The sequence below is a fragment of the Ceratotherium simum genome, chromosome 31 (genome assembly GCF_057802395.1).
Source record: "Ceratotherium simum simum isolate JZ-2026a chromosome 31, ASM5780239v1, whole genome shotgun sequence".
NCBI lineage: Eukaryota > Metazoa > Chordata > Mammalia > Perissodactyla > Rhinocerotidae > Ceratotherium > Ceratotherium simum.
The window spans coordinates 21372920-21391495 of NC_141930.1; the positions used below are offsets into that span (position 1 = coordinate 21372920).

Genomic DNA, 18576 nt, shown 5'->3' on the forward strand with positions numbered 1-18576 from the left:
TAACACCAGGTGCCAGCTGTCCTCCCTGAAAGGTGTTGGGAATTAAAATGGGGGAGTGGTCATTTCCAGATTTACGCAACTCATATTTCATTCGGTGAATGACGCTTTGAATGTGATTATGGAGTGGTTCTGCGTAGGCACTACTGCATATTATAAGCCATTTATTTTTTACTTTCTTCTGAAAGCAATAATTTAAGGGAATTATGCATTATGAGGGTTTTCCAGTGATTTTTTAAAAATTAAAATAATGCCAGATATTTTAAGAAACCTGGTTAGGAAAATAACACCGAATTAGTGTTGTATAATTGTCACACTAAGCAAAAAATGGATCAGAAAGGATTGTAGGAGAATAACATTTAATCCAGTTGTAGAAATTTGATGGGTCCAAAAAATATGCAAAAAATATACTTTTGTTCCTTTTTAGCCAGATGGTTTTTCCTATTTTAAGCCGATAGTATCTTCATACATCTCTCTTGAATGTCATTGGTTTTAGCTGGCAGACAGTGTCTACTATTAGAATTTTCCTTATTCCTGGATGATCTAAAGTATATTTTTGGAACATTTGGATGATCATACTGTACACCAAGAAAATTTTTTTATTACACTTAGCTCATACTCAAAGAAATGTTTATATAATTAAAAAAAAAACCTCTAAAAATGAACAATTCTTTTGACATGATGTTGACAGAAGTCACTTTGATGTAGTTTAGAGTCATGAATTTTCTATCTGTTCCATTTTTCCTGGGGCTCCATCAACTCAGACATCCTGATCTGTCATTTTGCAACTCTTTGTGAAGGCCTTGACAGATAGAGGTTTTGACAAGTGCTGGACATCAGCAGCAATGCAGAATAAGCAGTGTACATTTCTCCAGGTAAAGTGACAAAGTGTCTAAAAGCATCAGGAGAACTGTGGTCTTCAATCGTATCTAATATTATAAAGCAAGCCTCTATTTACGTTCCGTGTTTTAGTGTTGTATGGGGGCTAAGATTTAAAATTCTCTCAGAATCTAAGATTAGAAATCTTTTGCCTTATTTAGGAGTGTCTACAATAATAAGAACGTTTGGGTCACTAGAAAAATCCTTTATATTCCTATTGAGTGAATGATGGGAATAATCACATAATGTGATAGGAGTCTTTAAAACTGTAACATGCCATTATGTATTTTTGTGTGTGTCTGCAGTACTGATTTGAGTAATTCTGCTTGATTAAAAAATGCTTTCTTTAGAGTTGATAGTTCAGAGTTCAATTGAAGTGAACTTTCATTGAGCACTAATTAGACCTGTTGACAGGCATTAACTTTTCAGAGGTGTCCGCGTCTTTCTTAGTTATATCCTCTATTAATGACTATGTAATAAATGCAAACATGGTCCTGCATATTAAATGTGTTGTTCTTTTCATATAATTATTTTGTGTCTGTATGCGTTCAAGAAACAGCTGTTGAAAGTTGAGTGGGATGCAAAATGGCACAGCCTGGAGATGTTCTTGTTCATGCAGCTAACCCCTTTTTGACGTGATATCTACTGGCAGGATTATGTGGTGAATTCGACTTCTTTGACAGCCATCAGCACTACTGACCAGTGGTTTTGGGTTTTCTAGTGATGGGAAAGAGTAAGAAAGGATTCCATAGTTTAGTTTTTTCTCCTGCTGCTGGATCTAAAGCTTCTGCCAACAACCATCTAAATCAACACCATGCCAATGTGCTCTGCAGACCGAAGGTCACCCTAACATCTGGCCCCACTGTCTGCTTCTTTCAGGTTTGTCACTGGGCAGCATCTGCTTATAGATTCTTTCTCAACCTCTCTTTGATCTCTCTGACAGTAAAAAGAAGCTTCTATCACCCATCAAGTGTTAGGATTTTTTTTTTAAAAAAAACATTCAAGAGCATGGAACATTGGAAAACTGGTGGGATTTTATGTGTTTTCAGCTCTTTTTATTTTTTAAGTTGGGCATTCTGTTTGACACAGAGACATGGAGTGAGGTGATTCTACTCAATTTCCAAAAATATTGTCACAATCAATAAGTCTCAAATGTGAAGACATCTGGTTTAAGCAAGCCCTGTCTTGTTCTTCTTGGTCAGCTTTTAAAGAATAAAAAGTGAATAGTGAAAACTGTTTTTGTTTTTGTGTGTTTGTTTTGTATTAACTCTAAAGAATCAATGTTGATATCTGTTGTCTGCTTTTCTGACATTTCTATCAATGGTTACGATCTCATGCATTTTTCATCCAGCAGCTTGGAATGTAGAGGACAGTTTGGGGGTGCTACATAATCTCTGGATAAGTATTGGCGAATGTGGTCGGTGTTTGCCCATCTGAAGAGTGAAGCCCAAGTGAATGTGCTCCCCCAGCAGCAGGTCGTCAGGAAGCATGCTCTTTACAAAGGTGTGCATCTCCTGGACAAGGCACTAAAACATCCCCATCCTCCTGTAGCTCAGTTTCTCTTTCAGTCCTTCAACCCTTGACCCTCCAGATGGACTCATGATCTCCAGTCTGGAGTTCACATTGAGCAAACACATAATGAATGTTTGCTCTGCGCCTGGCGCTACCCTAGGTGCTGGGCATGCAGAGGTGGACAAAACAGACACACTTCCTATTCTCTCAGTTTATAATCTGGGTTGATAAGGGGGGCTTGGAAATTTTCAAGTCATAAAAAAACTCAATGATTCAAATTGTGTTTGACCTTCCCCAAGAATTGGCAACCCATTACTATATTTGTACGTGAGTATAATTATGATAGTTCACTGCTATGATTATAATAAGATTTTAATTCTAGTCCAAATCAAAAGCCAAAACTCTCAGGAAAAAGTTATAATGCATTCTCCAGCACCTAATACAGAACCTGCTACTCAATACACATTTGTGGGGAGAATTGGTGATTTTCTTCTATTTTCATTCATTCTCCAAAAAGACAGGCCATTTTCTTCTATTTCCTTCATCTTCTAGAAAGCTAAAGCAATAGATAAAATCTTTTTTGTTTCCTGTGTGATTTAACTTTGGGTAACTAAAACAAAAATTTATTTTTATAACATATACCACAATTTTCAATGCATTTTTACTAATTTGGCCTCATTTCTTCTTCACAAAATCCCAGAAATTTACAAGAAACTCAGAGTTGAACTCTCAAGCCTATGGTAACTAGGAGAACATTAGGACCAGGAATCTGCATATATTATTGTTGTTATTAATTTTTAATTTCTCATTTTTATTCTATAAAAGGAATTCCCTAGGAGCTTGTTCTGTCAGTTAACAAATGCTTCTGAAAGTGATTAAATAATCGATAAAATGTGAAAAGATGTGAGTGATATGTCTAAAGAAATGAGACTTTTTCATGTGGGAATCAGTCTAAATACTGTATAGTCACAAATCCGTGCTAAGTTGCAAACTGAAGGGAAGCACGCTGACAAACTAGAACTGTTTCTCCTCAGTTACACGTAGTCTGGAAAGACAGAGAGAGTCAGGGTAGCTGACTGCAGGTCCTTCTTCTGCTGACTTCTTCAGTGACTGGGAGCAAGTCACTTCAGCTCTCTGGTTCCCAGGTTTTTATTTTTTATCTATACAACAAAGTCTCAGGATTAAATGGCAAAAATAATAATTTATATCCAATTTTTTGCTTTGCAGTTTATAGAATTTCCACATACATTATCTGCTTTATCCAAAACTTTTAGTTCTAATATTTTAGGAATCTGTAATTTCCCTTTAGAGGGTGCACATTTGTTATGTTAAATAAAGCCTTCATCGCAGGCATCAGATTATAATGATTCTGTTTAATGACCTGATACCTGCTTTGGAAATAATCTGTCTGTGGAAATTCAGTCACCTAAATAGTAAGTGCTAGATCGGTAAAGAATAATCATGGCACTATTAATAAATTTAGTAATGAGTCTTCTTTCTTCTGAACATTTAACATGACAAATTCAGAAGAATGACAGTGTCCAATCAATTTTAAGAATTATGGCTAAATATAACATTTACCATAAACACTTAGATAATTTAAGAATAAAAATCTACATTTTGCATTTTCTTTGATTTGTATATAACCTCATTTGAAGTACTCCAAAAAGAAATTGTACATCAAAAAGAATTATTTTCTTTTGAAAGCCAGGTTCCAAAAGACAAACCGTTTTTGTTAACAAACCTATGAATTTACACATATTACTTTGGCCACTAGAGGGAGTCTGCAATGTCAAGTATGCCCAAGAAACCTATGAGAACCGGAAACACAGGCTGTTTTAGAGTGTTAATAACATATCCATTGTCTGCCCACAAAATTTATGCATACAAAATATCATGGTAATCAAACTTAATTTCATAGGGTCCATTATTTTCCAAAAAAAAAAAAAGAATTTTCCATCATACTTTATTTTGCTCTTTAAAAAAAATGTACAACTTTCAAAAGGTAATAACTTAAAATGCTTCCTCAAAATGACAAGAGATTTAGCAATCTGAAAGAACATGAAGGATTAAAGAACATATATTAGTGATAACCTGATCACTAATTTTCTTAAGTCAGTTTTAGTGCTGGTGAAAGAAATCATCTAAAAAGGAAAATCCCTTCTTTCTCCCTCAGGCCCTCCCCACACAGGCAGCAGCTGTGCTGGCTTTTTTCATCCTGACCTGCTGGTCTACATCACCCCTAACCTGCAGGGACTTCCTTCCAGGGTGAGAGGGTAATTGTGTCTCATGTCCGGTCAGTCCTTAGCCCCTCTTCTGAGACCGCCAAGCAAGTGGCTGTGTGTGTGTGTCTTCGCAGAGCCAGTTTATAAATGAGGAACTGAACTCAAACCACCTGCTCATTTCACCTCAGTTTCCAAAAAGCAGAGGGAGGGTGGGGATGCCATTCCTTTCTCAGTGTGGCAGGTTTTAGTCAGCAGCCTATAATCGAAGGGTTCAAATTTTTTACATTTTAGGTTTTCAATAGGGCCTCTTGGGTTCTGCTTAAATATCTTACCTTACACATTATTGACACTTGATTTGACTTACTTCTGGATTCTTTGCTTCTCATGACCCACGTGTGTGGAAGTTAGCCAGAGGACCACCACACTGGATAATTGACAATGTAGGTGCTTATTACAGATCTATATTTATATTAAGTTATGTTCTCACGTTGAGACATAGGTATCTTTTGATAGTCTAGGAGATCATGATATTCTTCCGCAATAAAACGTGGCTCAGAAGGCCTGGTGGAGTTGCCTAGCACAGTGCTTCTCAAACTACCTGTGGCAATGGACCAGTTCTTTTATTTCTTTCCCAATTTGTTGTGGATCAATACTTCTGTAAAATGCAATAAAAATAAATGACTAGAAAAGTGAAATAAAAAGCATTTGAAATACTACCTAATTTTTTATTGTTATATTCAACAGACATAAAACTGCTCTGTGAAATTGCTGCAAGAGTTTCTAAACACTTCCTCTCATTTTCTGCGTCTCATGTGGACCAGCACGCACGCGTCTAGAGGCCGGCATTTGAGTTGCTCTGGCCTGGTAGCGTTCTCATTTTTCACCGCATCTCCACACCTTCCTGACAATCCAGTTGGAGAGAAGATGGCATTGCCTTTCGGACTAATGCACAACAGCAACTTCAACAGAGCTCCTTTAGTTGGAGCAAGGGAGGAGCTGGAAGGTTTTGCTTCTGAGCCAAGTATAGGGTAGGGGTAAATAGAAAAGGAGCTGTACTAAAAATTAAAAAGCAGAGTCAATGGTAGTGCCAGTTCAATGAAAATAAGGCTTCAAATGTTTGACCCTGACCCTATAATTAAAAGTTTGTTGCAGATGATATTTTCTAATCACCTCACACTACAAAAGGTTCAAAATTAAATTATTTTTGTCTTATGAATTTGAGGCAGGAATGAAGCAATTAAAAGGGGTCTTCGTGTTCATGAAATATTCAATAGATAAAGAATCTGGAGAGCTTAGTAACATAATAGACTAAACACATTGCCTTATTTTTCTCTTTCTTTTTAGTTGCCCTCTTGAAATTGAGCTGATGGTAATTTTGTCTCCCAAGCCTCAGCACATTGAGGATAGATTAACTAAACAAACACACTGGTCTGGGAATCAAGAGACCCAGCTATCATCTTGTCACCACTTACTAGCCATCTGGCCTTCAGCAAATCACTCTGGACCTCAGTTTTCTCTTTTTAAGATGGGAAGACTATTATCTCTCTGTCTTCCTTACAGGATTACTGGGAGGACCAGGTCGATTAGTCAACGGGCTTCGGAAACTTTCAGGCATGTTACATGCACACACACGTATGTATATGTATGTATAACTATGTCTGTATATGTGTGTGTGGCATTATTCTTCATTTTTCTTTTCTTTTTTTTTTTTTTTGGTGACAAAGATCAGCCCTCAGCTAACATCTGATGCCCATCCTCCTTTTTTTTTTTTTTTTTGGCCGAGGAAGATGGGCCCTTCCTCTACTTTATATGGGACGCCACCACAGCATGGCGTGACAAGTGGTGTGTCAGTGTGCACCCAGGATCTGAACCCGCGAACCCTAGGCTGCCGAAGCCGAGCTCATGCACCTAACCTCTTGAGCCAGGGGACCAGCCCGTATTCTTCATTTTTCTTAATCAAATATTTATTTTCTCGAACTCTCTAGAAATATACGTTCTAAGTTCATTGTTAGCCCATTCCATGTGTATTTTATGGTCCTTTCTCACGCCACCCCCAGTCCACCCATAACTTTAAGTGTATAATTATTTTGATTCTTGTTTTACAAGGTAGAGGAAAGAATCATCTCCAAGGTTTTGCCTCGCTCGCCCAGTGATGCTAAGCATTGCTGGGGTGCTGAGCTTTGCAGGTCTGGATAAAAGAGAGTCCGGCCTCTGATGGCTCCGTGCTGACACACACACACACACACACACACACACACACACACACGTGCCCAAGCCCTTGACGCTCAGCTGTCTCCCTACAGCCACAGTCGCGCCTCAGATTTCTGCATGACAATGTTTACCATTCTGGTTGTGCTCCACGAACGGTCATAACAGAACTTCCTTTGGAGAACAGTGACTGCAAAGGAGAACACAAGGTCATTGCCCTGAGAGCAAAGAGGCAGGTGGCTCAAGGCTGTGACGCTTGGCAGCACCTAGTCGTGATCAGCGTCACCAATCCCTGGGGAGACAGGTATGAACCATTTGAATCTAAATATGAAGTTCTGAAAATGGAAAAGTACTTGTCACCCTAATAAACTGGAAATGTCTGTATTAGCCTCTGGAAGAGTCGCTTTGGCTTGACAACAAGGTAGAAGAATTATGGAACCTCATTCATTCATTCATCCATCCATCTATCCATTCGTGTATTTATTGAGCATCTATCATGAACCAGGTCCAGTGCTTGGTGCCAAGTAGACAGAGGCTATGAAGACATAATCTGAGTCTCTGTTCTTGTGCAAAATACAGATAATTATAATACAGGGTGTGGGAATGGCTTTAGGACATTTTTTCCCTCTTATGCTGTCTTTGAAGGTGTGTGCAGTATGAAAAGTAAAAGTCAGAGAAAGTTGTAGAAAACCAGCTTGAGTTTATTTTTACCCTTACGCATCATAGCTGTGACCCGGCTTCTACTCTCTCTTTGCTCCACTAAGACATTCTTTGAAACATCTCTGGCTGGTTTCTGTTGCTCTTAAGGAGGGCTGAGCTAATGATGTTGAGGGAAATTTCTGGCAGGCCAAAGCGTGGTCCTAGCTCCATCCCTCTCCTCCAGGGCCTGATTCTCTGCTCTGTAGTCCGAACATCTGACTGTCAGTGAATACAGACTGACCATCCTCTCGTGGGCTGATGCACACTTACAGTTTCACAAGAGACACGGGTAAATGAGAATGCCCATTTATTAATTTACAATTGGAGATGGAGTCTTTCAGAGGCATAAATACTTGTATATCCTAATCAGGACATTCTCTTATTGACATAGCGGTAACTTGAGATCACATTGGTCTTCTAGAAGCTGCTTTGTGAGAATGAAATCAGAAGTAATGGAAGGTTGATAGTCTTGGGGCTACTTTGGGCAGGCGCCTATTGTTGGTACATTGTGTATTCATTTCCATGATCATTTCTCTTCAATTATGTGAGTTTCTTTTCTAATAATGTTTTGCCCCTCTCAGACCCTAGGTTAATGCTGACTGATTGCAATCCTTTGAGGTAGAATCTAGATATCTGCACCCTGCACCTTCCAGTGTAAACACATTTGAGATATGTCAGAAAGTAGAGCTCTTTGGGTGTTCCCAATAACTCTGTGATAAGCCTGGTCAGTGTTGAGTCGTGGGTGGGAAAGGTGCTCTGACCTAAGAGTTATGAGGCAGGAGGCTTGCTCTGGCCCTGCCCCTTAGTGCAACAGTCACTTACCTCCTCTGCAGGTGGGGGAGGCTAGACTCAGGGGGCAATAAAGGCCCGTCCAGCCTTAATGCTTTGATGATCCCAAGACTGAGGGTGCTAGAGGCACACTTGTTAGTTCTTCAGGCTGCAAGAAGTGGAAGGTAATTTTTGTGCCATCATCATTTTGTTGAACATATTCTTTTATATACCTACTGTATCTCAGGCACTTGGGAGTCAGTGGTGAGCAGAAACAAGCCTACTGTGTGTAGACTTGAAAAAGACTTTGGAGGCCATCCACATTCCCCCTCTAACCACCCCCATCCCCCACCCCAGATGCCATCACAACCATATCTTTGTGCTGGTGCCTGTTTATACATGAGTCGGATGCATGTCCCAGTGGGATCGCTGCGTTTATGGTGATCTGTATCTTTTGACAGTGGACAGGAGTTAAAATAGAAGGAGATGAACATCTATGTGGCTTCTCATGTCTTTTATTTCAGAGCTTTTGGAAGAGCTGACAAGTCATTTTCTGCTGTGGTCACTAAGCCATCTTGACTTCCCTCAACTCTACTACACGTTTAATGATGGAATTTGTATTGATAAATGAGGAAATTTATACTCTTTGCTAAAGAATACAACTTTGGTAAATGTTTATGTCAATTTAGTCTTTTTGAAACGTTTTAGAGGCTACGGATGTTGATGTAGAATGTTTAAATAATACTTAAACTATTTATATGACTCTTCTCACCGTCATTAAACTGTTAGACTGCCTCCGCTCCCACCCCAGAAGAGCATTCACCCCAGAAGGTGCTCCATCCCAAGCACTGTTCATAAAACCAGGAGGGGGGATGGAGTGGTGAATTCCATGCACAGTGACACGTGTGCAATCCCCTCACACTGTGAGTATCCAGTTCCATTTCTTACTGGAAGGCATAAAACTAATTGCTTATGTGCATGTTTAAACCCCAAGAATGTCCTGGCAGAAAGTGAACGCCTGGGGATATTTGTATCCACATCCCACAGTGGAGCGAACAGGAGAAGTATTTCCAGCTAAAGGAGAAGCATAAGCCTGGAAAAATCTCTTCAATTTCCAAAATTTGTTTATATATTCTTTTTGAATAGAACAAGTCTCAAATATTTCTTCAACCACAGCTCAACGTATATATGTTATTGAAAATGCATGTCATTCCTTCAAATTTGGCAAAGAATAATACATAAGGGTTTTTTGGGGGTGTGTGTATGGGGGTGTGTGTGTGTTTAACCAGCATTTTCTAAGCAGAAAAAGAGGATCACAAATTACGAGGGCCTTAGAGTTTCTTAACTTCAAAGTAGGCTGCTAATAAGAGTAGCTCTATATTCCCCCAAAATACACAACATCTGAGTTTGTTCATTACTTTTTAAATACAGCGTTTTATCATAAACATGGGGAACGTGATGGCATCAAATAGTTGGTTTTATTTTAAAGAATATGTAGTGTTAGAACATTCTTTTAGAATTAGAAAAAAAGAGTATAATATCAAGGTGTATTTCTCCTTACTTATAAGGGGAATATATATTTTAATGGGTTAATTACACAGCTGCAATTTATCTGAGGCATTTTCCAAGAGTGGAGATGCCAGTTGAAACGCGGAATCAAATGATGTTTTTGCTAGACTATTAGCTGGTGAGGGGTTGTGTATAGTCAATAGAAACAATGGATATTTCGAACATGGACTGATTTAGTTAATAAATAATCGTGCAGAGGAGGGAATGCATTATGCTTTTCATGACTTGGGGTGTGATAATATCTCTGGATATGTGTCTGCAGGTGTCACTATAGACTACAGGTCCTTATGGTTCCAACCAATCAAGAAAGTAGGGGCTATGTGTGTGTGTGCATTGTGAGAGAATTTCAGTTATTAATATGCCCCCTCTCCTCTTTAAAGAAAGCCTAGAAATAAAATTGAATTTACCATTAACTTATAAGTATTTTGAATTTATATAAGTATTTACTTCATTATGTCTTTAAATAATGAGCTCTGGTAAGACATTATAAATATCTTATACTTTAAAGTTCGACATTCATATACATTTTAAAGAATTTATCGCAAAAAGTGTGCAATATATTTAGAAACAAATAATATTTTTAAAGGTAAAAAAAGTATGCACAGCTATTTTATAAAGCAAATTTAACACTAGGCTAGAAATGAAAGACTATTTAAACTTAATGACAAACATCTCAGAATTTATTTTTAAATCAACAATTTTTTGGCCCCCAGTGCTAGAAAAACAGAACCCCGGAAACTTGCACTATGGCAAAAGTTGGATTCATGAAAGCTGACTGGGAGGGGTGCATTTTCAAGTGAAGTGCAAACTCCTCGTAGGTGTGTCTTTCTTCATTCAGCGTATCCTCAACATCTAGAGTTCTCTCTAGCACATCGTCTATATGTAATGAATATTCTGCTAAATGAATAGGTGAATTTTTTAAAAAAAGGAAGGGAGGGAGGAAGGAAAGAAGGAGGAAGGGGCCTAGAAAATGGAAAAGCTTTACAGAAAGCTAGTTTTAAGTGCTTTTTAACATATTAATTGTAGCCACTGCAGTCACCAAGTTTCTAAAGCTTTGCCAGGGGAGGTGATGGAGACGGAAGGGTAGAAGTGCTCTTGTGGGAATTGCTGCAGAACTGTCACAGGTACAGTGATCCAGCTTGAATTTAGGGTTTTATGTGCAGACGTCTATATTATCACCGTGGCTCTCACTGAGTCAGGAAATGAGTTTTATGCTGACGGCAAGAGCTGAGAGCGTAGGGGACAATGGTTGAGCGTTATTATTTGGTACTAAATGTATTTGTCTGTATTGTGGTACAGGATGAGAGAACTCTGCAAACCCAGGAGATGGCTGGGAAGGGAAACGTGACTTGTAGGATGTTATTACTCCCATTGAACCAGCATGCCCTGTCCCCATTCCCAGTGCTAGTGGCTTGAGTTAGCCAGATGCCTCATACTAGGAGAATCTTGCAGACAACCTTAGGGGAATCCACTGGAGTGCAGGAAGTGTTTTATCTAGGGAAAAGCCCTTCAATGAATGAGCGAGGCTTTTATTATTTATTACTCCTTCCACAATGTTGAAAGCAGGTGGAGCTGTTTTCCCAGCTAAACAGAGTAACACACGCTTCAAAAATACTTGCAGAAACTTTGAATTATCCAAAGAGTAATTTTTTTAAAGAAAATTTACATTTCTTGAGCATCTGTTATATGCCACACACTTTTAGATGCTATGAAATTTGGGAGATGTTTTTGTGTTTATTTTTTTAATTGAGATATAATTCATACACTATAAAATTCACCTTTTAAAAGGGTACAATTAAGGGGGCTGGCCCCGTGGTGTAGTGATTAAGTTCATGCGCTCCGCTTTGGCAGCCCAGTGTTCACAGGTTCAGATCCCGGGTGTGGATCTAGACACCGCTCATCAAGCCATGCTGTGGCGGCATCCTACATACAAAATAGAGGAAGACTGGGCACAGATGTTAGCTCAGTGACAATCTTCCTCAGTAAAGAAAAGGGTACAATTAATCATTGTTTAGTGTATTCACAAGGCTGTGCAACCATCACTACTGTCTAATTCCAGAACATTTTCTTCACTCCCCTGTTAGCAGTCACTCCTCATTCCTCCCTCCCCTCATCCCTAGGTAATCGCTAATCTACTTTCTATCTCTATGGCCTTGCCTATTCTGGACATTTCGTATAAATTGAATCATATGATATGTGACCTTTTGTGTCTGGCTTCTTTCACTTAGCGTAATATTTTCAAGATCCATCTAAATTGTAGCATGTATCTGTACTTCATTCCTTTTTATGGCTGAATAATATTCCATTGTGTGGATATACCACATTTGTACATCCATTCATCAGTTGATGGACATTGGGATTGCTTTCAGTTTTTGGCTATTATGAATAATGCTGATATGAACAATTGTGTGCAAGTTTTTGTGTGGACATATGTTTTTATTTCTCTTTGGTATATACCTAGGAGTGGAATTACTGGGCCATATGATAATTCTGTGTTTAACTTTTTAAGGATCTTCCAGACCATTTGCCACGGTGACTGCACCATTTTACAGCCATCTTAGTGGGTGTGAAGTGATATCTCATTGTGGTTTTGATTTGCATTTCTCTAATGACCAGTGATGTGAAGCATCTTTTCTTTTTTTTTTTTTTTTTTTTTTTTTGTGAGGAAGATCAGCCCTGAGCTAACATCCATGCCAATCCTCCCCTTTTTTTTTTTATTGCTGAGGAAGACCGGCTCTGAGCTAACATCTATTGCCAATCCTCCTCCTTTTTTTCCCCCCAAAGCCCCAGTAGATAGTTGTATGTCATAGCTGCACATCCTTCTAGTTGCTGTACGTGGGACGTGGCCTCAGCATGGCCAGAGAAGCGGTGCGTCGGTGCGCGCCCGGGATCCGAACCCGGGCCGCCAGTAGCGGAGCGCGTGCACTTAACCGCTAAGCCACCGGGCCGGCCCTGAAGCATCTTTTCATGTGCTTATTGGTCATTTGTATATCTTCTTTAGAGAAATGTCTAAGAGTAATTTTGTTTGGTATTATTATGCATTTCTGAATTATTCAGGACACAAAAATTAAGGCAGACTTTAATTCAAGCCATCACTAAACATTTATTGAGCACCTTCTGTGTACCTGCTGGCGATTGCTTGGGAAGATGGCATTCATAGGTACTTTTGGTGAGATCCTCTCTGAACGTAGAAGAAATTCTGAATGCTTTGATCAGGACTTTACATATTTTTCAAAATAAATCTCTATTTTGTCTGAATTCTGCAATAAATTATATTTTAGCATTATTTCTGATGCTTAGAGAATCTATTAATTTATTTAATTATTTAACAAAACCTTATTCAGTGTTTATTATGTACAAGGCATTGTTGTAAGCACTGTAAAAATATCAACTCATCTAATCCTCATTACAACCAATAATAAATATTATTATCATCCCCGTTTTACAGATGAGGAAGCTGAGACAAAAAGAGATCAAGTAACTTGCTCAGTGCCACACAGCTAGTCAGGCAATATGGTTCTGGACCACCTGTTTTAAGCTACCGTGTTCTGCTGTTCCATTTCTGCTGTATTGTCTCACTCACATGCAGTATTTGGGATGAGGAGTATATAAGCCCAATCATGCATTCATTTAACAAATATTTGTTGAATGCCTGCCTTGTGCCAGCCACCGTTCTAGGCACTGGGAAAGAATCAGTGAAGAAATTGAGCAGAGCCCCTGCCCTTATGGGGTTTCTCTTCTAGTGGACAAGAGAGACCATATCCTGTAACCAGAAAGACCTATTATCTATGAGGTGGTGTAAAAAAAAAGTTACACAAGGTAAGGGGAGAGAGAGTAATGGGGTGGTGGAAGGAGTGTTTAGGTAAGGAGTCAGAGGAGGCTTTTCTGAGTAAGTGGAATTTGAACAGCAATGAGAATAAAGTGAACCATAAAGGTGTCTAGAAGAACTGCATTCTACACTGAAGAAATTTGCAAGTGCAAAGGCCCTGAAATCAGAACTTGATTGGCAAGCTCCAGAGACAGAAAGGAAGGTATTTTTAAAGGATTACTGGAACTGATATCTGGAGAATAAACTGTTGTGGGGCAAGCATTAGACCAGAGACAAGCTGTTGCAATTGTGTAGGGAAGGGGTGATAATGGTCTGAAGTAGGAGGGAACACTTCTTGGATTTGGAAAATATTTTGAAGGTAGGACTATATGATTTTCTGACGTTATGTGTGGTTATGGCAGAAAGATAGGAGTCAAGATTAAATCCAAGCTTCTTGGTCTGAGCTACAAGGTACATGGGCCTGCCATTTGTTGAATTATGAACACTGAGGGAGAGCATTCTTGGTAGAAAAATTAAGAGTTCATTTTGAATAGGTCAAATTTAAGATGCTATTAGGTCTCTCAGTGGGGATGTCAAATAGGCCATAGAATTAGGAGTCTGGCATTCAGGGAAGAGGTCCAGGCTGGAGATTCAAACTTAGATGTTTTGAGTATATTGGTGGTATCAAGACCCACGGAACTGGCCGAGACACCAAGCTAGAGCATGTGGAGAGAAGAGCAGAGGTCTGAAAACTGACTTCTGGGGTGCTCCGGTGGTCAGAGATACCCGGGAGGTGGGGGACGCAGAAAAGAGGCTGAGAAGAAGCAGCCAATGAAGTAGGAGCTAAATGAATAAGCAGGATGAAAAGAGTGGTTCAAGAGAAGTCGGTGAGGCATAAACTAGTCTCAGCTATAAGTCCTCCCAGGCTGTCAATGGTTGAGATGAGGAATGGGGGAAATATTATCTGAAGTCAGAAATGGGCAACTCTACTAATCTGTGTTGCTGGCAGTAAAAAACGGTTGGTGCCTTTTGGTTAGATCCCCTACTTTAAAAAATGTATGCTTGCTCACTTTTGTCTATAGGATGAGTCTTAGCTGCTTAGCCTTGCATTCCAGATGCTTCACAACCTGGCTCATCCCACCTCTTCTCTAGCTTCATCCTTCACAACCCACCTCCCCCAATCTCAGACAAACTATGTCAGTCTGGCAGTGTGGAGCTACTTCTGCCATCCCATCTGTTTGGCCCATCATTTCTTCCCCTTCATTCCCTAGTAGAAGTTTACCCATCCTTAAATGCACAGCTCAGATGGTGTGTTCTGTGGAAAGCTTTCCCCGGCTATTCCAATAAGGACTTGACTGGGCTTTCCTCCTAATACCTGTATTATTCAGCATTCTCCAGAGAAAAGAACCAATAGGTGTATATATATATCTGAAAGAAGGAGATTTTTAAGGAATTGGCTTATGCAGTTGTGGGACTGGCAAGTCTGAAATTTGCAGGGCTGTGAGTTGATGTTGCAATCTTGAGTCCAAAACCCATAGAGCTGATCGAGCAGGCCAGCAGGCAGGAACCTCAGACAGAGTTTCTATGTTGCAGTCTTAAGAAAGAATTACTTCTTCCTCAGGAAACCCCAGTTTTTGTATTAAGGCCTTTAACTGATTGGATGAGGCCCACCCACGTTATGGAGGGTAATCTGCTTTACTTAAAGTCAATTTGTTAAATGTTAATCACATCCACAAATACCCGTACACTGACATCTAGATTAGTGTTTGACCAAGCAATTGGGCACCTTAGCCCAGCCAAGTTGGCCTATAAAGTTAACCATCACAATAACTTAATACTTTCTCATTCTAAGTTTCTATTTTGGTTCCAACTCAGAGCACCATATTATATACTGGACCATCTATTCCAAACACATATCAGTTATCTATTGCTGTGTAATAAGTTACCTACTCACTCCCAACATTAGCAGCTTAAAACAACAAACATTTATTCTCTCACAATTCTGAAGGTTGGGGATCTGTGAGTAGCTTAGCCAGCTGTGGCTTAGGGTCTATCTTAAGGTGGCAGTCACAATATTGACTGGGGCTGCAGCTGTCTCAAGATTTGACTGGGTTGGAAGAATCCGCTCACATAATTGTTAGCAGGCCTCAGTTCATCACTGGCTGTTGGCTGGAGAATTTAGCTGCTTACCATACAGGCCTTTGCCACACAGCAGCTCACTTCCCCAGAAAAGTGGTCCAAGAAGGAGAGGAAACCCAAGACAGAACCCACAGTCTTTTATAACCTAATCTTGGAATTGACATACCTTTGCTTTAGTCATATGTTTGTCACATAAACCCATCCCAGTCCAATGTGGGAAGGGACTAAACAGGAGTGTGAATATCAGGAGGTGAAGATCTTTGGGGCCGTCTTGGAGGCTGGCTACTGCGAAAGGAGCACCCTGTCATTTCAGCTTCTCCCCCCACCCCCTTTATGATGTATAGCACATAGAAGATGCACTTGGTGGATGTGTGTGGAATGGATAACTGAATGAGGAAACAGACTGAATGAGGAAACAGAAATTCTGATTATATTTCCCACTAGAAAATAATGTGTAAAAGGGAGGAGTGCGAGTTTCTTTCCTAAGTTATCAGAAATGTTTTCATTGCTGTTTTACTGTCTAATTGTTGTGCCCACAAACATTTTTCAACACATATTTAAGGGTGTATTAACCCTGATCACTTTGCTTTTTGCTCCAAACAATTGAAATAATTTGCACCTGTGGTTTTTTTTTTTTTTTTTGGTGGGGTGGGTATTGGGTGACGTCTGGGTCAACAAGGAAGTAGTTTTGGGATGGAACTAGTTACAGATGAAGGTGACCTGGATGGTGTTGGTAGCAGCAGAACAGTTTAAGATGGCACGCGTGCACTGCCTACTGAGATTCTTGCGGAAAATGCGAATGGGAGGATGCTTGAGAAAACCTTACTTTCTCACAAACATAACATAGCATTATTAAATGTTGCTTTACATTTTAATTTCAATTTTAAAAGCCAGGGAAAAGTGAAAGCATATAGTGGTCAAGATGACCTGAGTCTTTCTATTGTCTTTTAATGTGCTTTGTTGGAACCATATTTCTGGCTAAAGTATTGGAAATTTGTGGCACGGGCAACTGTCACCAGCTTTATTTTCTGTTTTTAATTTTCGAGGGGCCAATGTATTGGTTTATTGTGAATTCTTATAAATTGTAGAAACTTTTATTTTCTGAATGAAACAATGTCCTCGTGCTGCAAGACACGTAAGTTGAATTTAATATTTTTAATTTAAATAAAGTAGGAATTTTTGTACTTTTCTCCTCTAGTTGCAGATCTGGGTTGGGCAGGGACTGTCACTTTCCCTCTGATAAAAGGACTAGGGACTAGTCCAGCTTATCAGTGGGAACAGCCAAAAGGAACAAGTCAGGAAAATAAGAATGTATTTGAAAGGAAGGCTCAACTGGTTAGAGACACTAAAATAAGCGTGTACATCATTGGAGAGAAAAATGAAGGTGTGATGAAGGCAAAAGTTTAAAGGAGAAAGTCACAGAATGGCTGGGAAAAGAAGAGTTGGTTTTCCTGATGAAGGATAAAATCTACTATACCTGAAAAAAACATCAGAGGGAAATGGTTTTCTGTTCCCATTAAAATAAAAATTTTTTAAATAGAATTAGAAATTAGAAAGCAAGAAAAAAATGTTGAAAAACACATGATAATTTCTATTAAAAACTGAGCCATTTCTGCCAGCATTCACTGAGTTGAGCCTTTTGCCCAAAATGCTTTTTTTAAAGAATCGTATTTAACTGATAGCAACAGAAAATATTTTCACAAGTAAGAAAATATTTTTAAAGGTTGTTTCCGTCTGTCTTCGTAGCGCAAATCCCAGGGAAGGACTCTTGCTTAGTTTGTAGGGGCTCAGGGAGCCACCTGAGGTGGTCGAGGTTACAGATGTTTGCTTAAGGTTAGGACATGTATGTATAGACTCACATGTCTTCCTTTTACAAAGGGCTTCTGTTCCCTGTTCATCAGCCCTACTCACTGGCCAATGAAGTCGCGATGATAGAAATCCCTGTCAATCGACTTCCACAAGAAGTCAGTAAGCTCTATCAAGGTAGAGACTGTTTTGAGTCAACTCTTTATCCTTCAGGCTGACTGTTGAATGAGTGAGTGAATGTGGAAAAATGGGCATTCTAGTTTGACTATCTTAATGAAGTTGAATTTCAACGAAGTTTATGAAAGCTTTAGATGTCTATGAATCATCAACTCCATACCCTTCTTGTCCCCTAGAAACTCAAAACATACAAGGACTTTCATAGATATGCAACCAAACACATTCCTAAGAGTCTCTTGCCCAATTGCTATTATACTGCTATGTATATAATATTATATATATTATACGTCACGCTTTACAGAAACTGGCACCACAATCTCTCTGCTTCTCTCTCTCTCTGACTCTCTTTCTGTAGATAGATAGATGGATATAGATATAGATAAATAGATACACAGACACACACACACATATATCTATATAATGGCCTTGCATATATATGACATTGCCGTTTAACAAAAGCAGTTTCCTCAAGTTCTATGAGTTCTGATTTCTTGGGATATGAAAGGCCTGTACAGGACTCTTCACATATGAAAGAGATCCCTTCTGAAACATCAGCTACCTTTGCATACAGACGTGTCTATCACTGTATATTCTCTACCTCAAAGCAGTATTTTTCTTTCTCTTTGGATAGAATAATCATCTATAGCAGCAGTTATGTGACCACATACTGACTATAGACATTGTTTTGCTCTGCTCTGAATATCACCACATGTCCCCCACCTCTTGGCTCATCCAAATATTCCAGAAGAATGTTCAGCTTGGCTCACTGTGGGTGAGATGCCAACCCTG

General features: G+C 39.3%; 1 protein-coding gene across 1 annotated transcript in view; it reads left to right on the forward strand.

Moving 5' to 3' along the window:
• Nucleotides 1-18576, forward strand: part of CYP7B1 (cytochrome P450 family 7 subfamily B member 1) — a 173808-nt gene that overhangs the window by 76098 nt on the left and 79134 nt on the right. The gene's annotated exons all lie outside the window — the stretch shown is intronic.